This window comes from Camelus ferus, chromosome 1, assembly GCF_009834535.1.
Source record: "Camelus ferus isolate YT-003-E chromosome 1, BCGSAC_Cfer_1.0, whole genome shotgun sequence".
NCBI classification, from domain to species: domain Eukaryota; kingdom Metazoa; phylum Chordata; class Mammalia; order Artiodactyla; family Camelidae; genus Camelus; species Camelus ferus.
Window position 1 is genome coordinate 28,545,794 of NC_045696.1, and position 8,979 is coordinate 28,554,772.

Genomic DNA, 8,979 nt, shown 5'->3' on the forward strand with positions numbered 1-8,979 from the left:
TTTGAGAATGGGAGCCCAAGATCTAATATTCCTAATATAAAATATACCTTTACATTCAGTGAATTTCTCTCCGTATAGGCTCTGACTTTTCCCTATATTACCGCCACCATGGTAGAGTGTTAAGTGGTTAGGAAAGAAATGACAATACCAATTCACAACTCTGGAACCCAGCCGGGATCAGCTGCTAAAGATATTTCTGATCAGAAGTAAAGGAATAACCTGCATCTGCAGGGCGCTTCAGCTTTGACAGCAGGAAATCCCTTCAATCTGAAATCTGAGATGCCCACAAAAATAACTGTCCTGCAATAGTCTGACTCAGAAGGTGGCTTTAAGCAATAAAACATGGCATCATCATGATTTTGTCTTTTTAGAATACAGACTCAATATACGTACTTCCATGTATGCTTATCAAGTTTCAAGAATTAATAAATGTGAAACATGGTGGTGTTCCCTTTAAGGGTGTTACTCATCTAAGAAATTTAATTGTGCACATCACCCAACATAAGATTATTATTTTTTCTCATTTTTAAAAATTTTATTTTTTATTGAAGTGTAGTTGATTTACATTGTTAGTTTCAGGTGTACAGCAAAGCGATTTAGTTATACAGATATATATATACATTTTCTTTTCAGATTCTTTTCCATTGTATGTTTATTACAAGAAACTGAATATAGTTCCCTGTGCTATACAGTAGGTCCTTGTTGCTTATCTATTCATTTTTAAATTTAAATTTTTCCCCATTTTCTGCAACATTCATTATTTATAATAATTTCTTTCTGGAGAAGCAGAGGATGCATTTATGTTAATCTCCAAATTTTCATAACAATGCATTGCTTCTTGGCTAGAAAATGGCCTGGCAATTCTGAGAAATTATTTAGCAACACAAAACTGATTGGATTAGAGTGTTAGTGCAAATAATATTATAATTTCTCCCCAATTTTTGGTCACCTGCATGAATTCTCAGAGAAAAACTTCTCTGAAGAACATACCAAAGGCACCAGCATCCCTCTGAGGAAGCTTCTGTCCTGCCATACCCAGGGGTGGCTCTAGCTGACACAGGCACCTCTCCAGAGTGGCGCCTGCTTCAGAAGGTCGGCCCTGTACACCAGCACACCCGCAGCAGTTGTGGCTGTACCCTTCAGTTAGCTAGGTCCAGTGCACAAGCAGGCCTCAGAGACAACCAGGACAAAGACCCACCCCATCACCACCATGTTTGCAGCAGTCTCAACCAAGCCACACAGCTAGTGAGCCCGGAGGCCAGCTCCATTGGCCAGTGCACCTCATAGCCAGCCGCCTGGGGGGTAACCCCACCCATCAGGGTGCCTGCAGCAACTGTGGCCAAATCACCTTATGTCCACTGCAGCATCATTTACAATAGCCAAGATATGGAAGCAACCTCTGTTCATTGATAGAAAAATGGATAAAAAGATGTGGTGCATACACACAATGGAATTTTACTCAGGCATAAAAACAAATGGAATGTCCTGTATATATCTGTTAAGTCTAACTGGTCTAATGTGTCATCTAAGACTACACATTACTATATATAAAATAAACAACAAGGACCTCCTGGATAGCACAGGGAACTATATTCAATTTCTCATAACAACATATAATGGAAAAGAATCTGAAAAGAAAATGTGTATATATATATATATATATCTGTGAAACTAAATCACTTTGCTGTACACCTGAAACTAACATTAATTAATTTTTAATTTATATTTACATCAAATCAATGTTTGAAAGTTATATCTGCTCTTTAGTGAAGCTGCTTTCCCTCTGGCATCCTGGTTACTCACTGCCTCTCTTTGGGAATTTCACAGGCCCCTCTCTGTTATTTCTTCATGTCTACTCTTGTCAAATTGAGTCAGCATCTCTAAACACATCTCCATAAGAAATATTATCCATTTCTTTGTTACAGAAAAAGCAGGAACAAAATTCCTATTTACACAGTCTTATTTATTAGCTAGATTTTCATGATATTTGGTCCTTCAGAAACAATGGAAGAGGCTTATAAAAATGCATCCAGAGAAAGGCAGAATACCAATGAAAAATATAAACTTAGAATTGGGAAAATATGAATCAGAATAGAATGAATAAAAGGTCAGGAAAAGTATGTGTAGCAGATATCTAACAGGACATTTAGATTAGTTAAGATTAGTTAGATTGAGTTGAGACCCAAATACAATTGACTATCTTAGTCTAAAATAAAAAAGACCAATCATTAAGTAAATTAATTATACCACAGAGTTAAAACGTATGATTCATGCTGGAGTGTGGGAAGATGCCAGTCAAATGTAAATATCAGTTTATTTGAGTTTTTAGAGTAGGTGGTATTGAATCAGTTTTGTAACAATGGTTTTACTGAAAGATCAATTTCCTGTCAATGACCCCCTTAGTTTATGACATATTAGCATATGGAATATCAGTATATTCAAGAGTACCTTCACATCTTTAGATCATCCATGACAGTGGAAGGCACAATTGAAAACACTGCTCACACTTCCCACTTTCAGGATATTTTGTTACTTTTCAGAGTTTTTATTGAGGCCAGTACTGGAGGAGACATGGCTGCCAGTGGACTGAGACCTGGACCCGGGCAATTAGAGGCTCCTTGTCCCCTCCCCTGTCCTTGGGATGTGCAGTCTGCTGACCTCCCCCAGCTACAGGCTGCCCAGGAACGTGGCCTTGAGATAGTAACGTGATGATGAGTCTGTCTGGATGGTATATGTGACTGAACTCAGTTAAGGCCTCTATATAAACTTTTAAGATTTGACGAGCAGCTGCAGAGATCTATTCATCTTGCTGCCGCCCAAGACAAGCCTCATAAATAAGTTCCCTTGTTTATCTAAACTGCCACCTACCAATCTGCAGTGGTCAGATTTTCTCTTCTCTCTGCCCTCCGAGTTTGGGGGCTGCTTTCAGGTTACACACACGCCGCTCCTGTGGAGGTTGTGAGCTCAACGCCTGATCTTTTCATTCCATTTATCTGATTCAACTCTGTCTGTACTATTCTCTTCCTTTTTTTTTTTTTTTTTCTACAGCAATACCTCCTCATTGGTCTCCTTCTTCCAGTTTCTTTCCATGATTTCCAACAGAATTACATCTTTAAAAAAACCTGGTTATTGCTTACTTGGGCAGCACATATACTAAAATTGGGATGATACAGAGAAGATTAGCATGGCCCCTGCGCAAGGATGACACGCAAATTTGTAAAGTGTTCCATTCTTTTACAGGCACACATTACTGCATATAAAATAGATAGACAACAAAGACCTACTGTATAGCACAGGGAACTATATTCAATTCCTTGTAATAGCATATAATGAAAAAGAATCTGAAAAATATATATATATGTATAACTGAATCACTTTGCTGTACAGCTGAAACTAACATTGTAAGTCAACTACACTTCAATTAAAAAAAAACAAAACTATTCACTTCCCTGCTTAAACTTCTCTGTATGCTGTGTCTAGCACAAAGTCTAAAATCATGCAAATGTTCTCAATACTTGCCTTCAGTTGTCCTTTTCAATAACACAATGCACTATTTTTGGCATACAACATATCAGTAGCTGATCTATTTGTCGACACTTTGGTTTTGATCTGTTTGCTGTTCATCTCTACCTCATTTCCCCCAACCCTGGCACAGACCCAGAAGAAAGTGAGCAGCAACCAGGCCACCATCCAGGCAGCTCTTTAAATCGCCTTCCTAGTACTTAGTTTGCAACCATCTCCTCATTAACAAGCAGAACAGAGGAGAATTTATTGCCTGACTGACCATGCAGTTTGGTCAATAAATTTTCTACATATTCTCAAGGACTTCCTTCAAAACCCATTAATCTACCCCAAGGGAGGCCTTTGTCTTTCTTTTCCAGAAAGACATGTCTCTGTCACTATCACATCTTTGTAATCAGAACTGCTCAGAACTGTAAAGAGTTTAAGATTTTTACCCTACTGGCAAGCTGATAAGTTGGCCTGCCACAGTTCCATGGATATTGGTAGAAAAACAAACCTCTTGGCTCCAAGACGAAGGGCAGTTTATTACTGCAGTAACAGTAGCCAGAGTACAATCATTGCTTTTGGTTCCCCAAGCCTCACAGTATGACATACGAGGGCCTAGGCACACATTGGGGTACCTTGGAGAGGAACCCAAGGAAGGATTAGAGGAAATCCTAACCTTTTATAAGGGCCACCAGCAAACTTGTCCAACACTGTCCCAAAATACATCATCTGTATTGTCTTGGAAAACAATCAAATTTATCCTCAGCTTCACAGGAAATCACTATTTCTATCTTTCAAGGATATTTTCTATGTGAACATCCTTGAAAAGACAGTAAAAACAAAAAAACCATTAATGACTTTTCTCAGAAGATGTAAGGGAACAAATCTCTCCCAACAGTATGCACACATTATGATGCGAGAGCAAAGAGAATTAAGACTAGGGAGTGGGGAAGGGTAATAGCTCAGTGGTAGAATGAGTGCTCAGCATGCATGAGGTCCTGGATTCAATCCCCAGTACCTCCAACTAAAAAAAGAAAAAAGAGAAAATGGAATGGGTATTGAGCATCAGGCAAGAATCACTAACAATAATAAAATTTAACATCACCTAGAGCTTACTATGTGGAAGGATGATTAACATAAAATAACATGTTACTGGCATTAACTTCAACGTACAAATGGGACCAAAAAAAAGTTTCTTGCTGGAGTTACCAGTAAGTAGCACTGCAGTTGAACCCATACGTCTATCTTAAGAATCAGTGACTATTTAAAATTTGAAATGACAAAATGATAGTTGTAACACATTAGTTAAAAAGCATAACATCAAGGGTCATCTTGGAACTCACCTCTTCACTTATGAACTTTGTCATTAACAATAATGTCTTACCTGTGGTTTTATGCACTCCTTCACTGTCTCATCACTCTGCTTTTCCCCCCAAATAAACACTACTCTCTATTTGGGTTTATCATTTTGTTGACTTTAACTTTTGACATATAGAATTTTACTATATATATATAAAGTAATATAAGCTATAATATAATCTTTTAATTTTTGAAAATATAATATTTATATTTTTATAATTAATTTTTATATAGTGTCATGCCCTAAAAATCTTCTGTAATTTGATTTTATTCCACTTATATGTTTGTAATGTCCAGTTTACTTTATATAGTTATAGGTCAGTCATTTGCATGGCTTCATATATTTTATGCTTGAACAAGAAGTTCTTGTTTTTCATTCCATTAAAGCATCAGCTCAAAGTCCAAAATTTCTAATCTAAATCTGAAACCCATCATCTCTGTTAACATTATGACAACTGTCTTATAAATATTGCATGATATATATATATATATCATATATATATATGTCATATATATATATATATATAACTTTCTTTTTGCTATAAAATATTTTAGTTTTTATATTTAAGATGCCTTTATTATCTAGTTGTGGACATTGGGAAATTACACAGGGCAAGCAGTCCAACTTGATAATTTGTTGACCACAGAACTGTCTTCAGCTGACTTGCTTTTGTTTCAGGATTCACTTTGAAAGCTTCTGCCTTCAATCTGTCATTCCCTTTGATACTTTCCATTTTGATTCACTCTGTTATTCACTTCAAGAACCCTAGAAATGTGCATTTTCTGAATCTCACTCTTATTCCAATCATTCTTATAATATAGCCTCAAGTTTGTAGTCTTAAAACGTTAAATAAGTCTAGCAATAAAATATTTTTCATGTTTAAAATTTGACTTCTGAAACACATTTACAAATGGAGTTAACTAACAAAACTCGAGGCTGCATTATTGAAATAAAGCTACATTTAACTTTCTGTGTACTGTATTTGAAAATTCCTACTTTTGACTACAGATAAGTCATAAAGTGAAATGTCATATTGAAACTCCTCCACCACTGCCTGTAAGAATTTCTCATATACTTTTATTATTTAGTAAAAATAAATGTTTTTCAAAAAATCAGTAGTATTTATTTCACTCTGGCAATTTCTCTTTCATTACAATTGTGTTTTAAAATACTAATGTAATAGGGAAGAACCTTTGAATCCTATTACAAGTTAATCACTCAAGAGATGTGGCCAAAAGCTTAAATTATGCATAATGGTCTATTCTCTGGGAACCCTACTTCCCAGGTAATGTGTGTCAAACTGGAATATTTTCAATGAATGAAGCTAATGAGTATTTAATTTTATAGACAGTATATATTTTTTACTTTTTCTTTCTTAAATTCTCACTTTTATGACTTTAAATTTCACCTTCCCTTTAATAATAAATAACAGTGGTATATATGAGGATTTGGAGACAAAATATTAGACTTTTTTACCCTTTTGCTATTTAATAACATAAGCTGTAAGACTTTTGTTAGATAGTGAAGAAATTCAGTTTAGCTTCTCAGGTCCATGTACCTTTCTTTGTATGCGCTGGGGAATATCCATTTTCACCTCAGATTATGAACAGGGAACATGTCTGTATGACTCCCTTGAGCCTTTCTGCCTAACCCATATGTGTGTTTGCTGCAAGAGCAGCTGTAACAAAATACTACAAACTAGGTGGCTTAAATGAAACATGTATTTTTTCAAAATTCTGAATGCTAGAAGTCCAAGGTCAAAGTGTCTGCAGTTTTTGTTTCTTATGAGCCCCTTATCCCTGGCTTTTAGATGGCTGCCTTCTCACTGTGAACTCAATGGTCTTTCCTCTGTGACCTTGGATCACTCGTGTCTCTTTGTATATCCAAATTTCCTTTGCTTAAAGGGACACAAGTCAGCAGACTGGGGACTACCCTAATGGCCTAATTTTAAATGAATCACCTCTATATAGGCCCAAATACATATTAGGAGGTACTAGTGGCTCAACATATGAATGTGAGGGGTACACAATTCAGCTATAATAATATTACATAACATTTGCTTAATAATGAGTGTATGTGCGTTAGTTCTGTGTATTTATTTGGGAAATGTTACATAGCTTTTTTTAATTTGAAATGTAATTGACTTTCAATATTTTATTAGTTTCAGATGTACAACATAGTGATTCAATATTTTTATAGGTTATAATCCATTTACAGTTATAAAATATTGGCTGTATTCTCTGTATTGTAATATATCTTTGTAGCTTTTTAATTTTATTTTATACATAGAAGTTTGTACCTCTTAATCTTCTACCCCTATCTTGCCCCTCTCTTGCTTTGCCTCCCCACTGCTCACCACTAGTTTGTTCTCTATATCTAAGTCTGTGGGGTTTTTGTTGTTGTTGTTGTTGTTTTATATATATATATATATATATATTCATTTGTTTTATTGGCAGAAGACTTAAAGAGACATTCTTCCAAAGAAGACATACAGATGGCCAACAGGCACACGAAAAGATACTCAACATCCTTCATCATCAGAGAAATGCAAATCAAAACCACAGTGAGATATCACCCCACATCTGTCAGAATGGCAATCATCAAAAAGACCACAAATAAATCTGACGAGGAGGTGGAGAAAAGGGAACCTTTGTACATTGTTGGTAGGAATATAAATTGGTGAAGCCACTATGGAAAACAGTGTGGAGTTTCCTCAAAAGACTAAGAATAGAACTCCCGTATGATCTAGCAATTCCACTCCTGAGTATAATCAAAAAAAAAAAAAAAGAAAACACTAATTTAAAAATATACATGCACTACATGCACCCAACTGTTCATAGCAGTAGTATTTTCAATAGCCAAGATAACGGAAACAACATGTGTCCATCAATAGACGAATGAAGAAGATATGGTATATTTGTATATATACATATACATATGAGAATATTGCTCAGCCATAAAAAAGAATGGAATTTCTCCACTTGCAACAACATAGATAGACCTGGAGGTATTAGGCTTAGTGAAATAAATCAGACAGAGAAAGAAAAACACTGTATGTTATACCTTATATGTGGAACCTAAAAATGAAATAAATGAATTCAACAAACTTTTTCAGTACATTATAAAATATCCTTTTTGCCAAAGCTTGCTTCACATTTTCTAAATTATATTTTAATTAATTTTACATGTAGCTTTTCCTTAATTCTGTGCTTTTATCACTCAAAAGTTTTCATAATTTGTACAAATTTTTGTTTCTTAAACTAACTTTTCTTTTTCTAAAAAAATGTTTTATTGCAACTGAATGCTATAGAATTTCCCTAAAAGAATACTTTTTATCTCTAGTTTTATACACACATATGTATATTAATGAATAATAATATACATATATAATAAATATGCATATTTTAAATGTTAAACACCATTTCATTACCTCATAAAATAAGTATTCTAATAAATATTCTAAAATATTCTACTAATGTTACATTTTTTTTAAAGAGATTGCTTTAGGACACAGAAATATTGGAACATTTTAACTTATTTCAACAAGAAATGCAGTTGTGACCAATTTAGAACTGTGATTCATTTTTCTTTTATCTTGTGATTGTTTTGATTGTTTTGATTGGCTCTGCTTTTAAGTATTTATTCAATTATATTTTTATGCAATAAATCGATGTGCACAGAGCCAAACGTTAAGCTGTTGCTGTTTATAGTATGACAAACCTGGAAAAAGTGTGTCTGTTCTTGAAGAATCTCATTATCTAGCATCAGAAGGAAATTAAAAAAAGTTTGAAACTGTAGAGATAGGCATGTGACAAGGCATGTGGCAAGGCATGTGACAAGGCATGAGATAGGAGACATTAGGGTAGACAAGTGAATGCCTACGAGATAAGAAGGAAGTTACTGAATACTAATACTTGAGATGGGACTTGAAAGTGTAGGAGATTGACAGGTAGACAGATGACCAGCTACATGGGTGTGAGTAAAGAGAGGACTCTTCAGGGAAATGGAATCCCATGTATGGAGGCCAAGGCAAGCTACCCAGCTAAATTTTGAGATTGCAAATAGGTTAAAATCATTGGGGGCTGACAGAGGGCTGAGAGTGGACTGGCAGA

The 8,979-nt window shown here is 35.1% G+C and overlaps 1 non-coding gene across 1 annotated transcript; it reads left to right on the forward strand.

The window, feature by feature from the left end:
* Positions 1 to 3,129: 3,129 nt before the first annotated feature.
* LOC116666690 lies at positions 3,130 to 3,236 on the forward strand. The gene has a single exon (XR_004323596.1). It is a non-coding gene; the product is annotated as a U6 spliceosomal RNA (small nuclear RNA).
* The last annotated feature ends 5,743 nt before the right edge of the window (positions 3,237 to 8,979 follow it).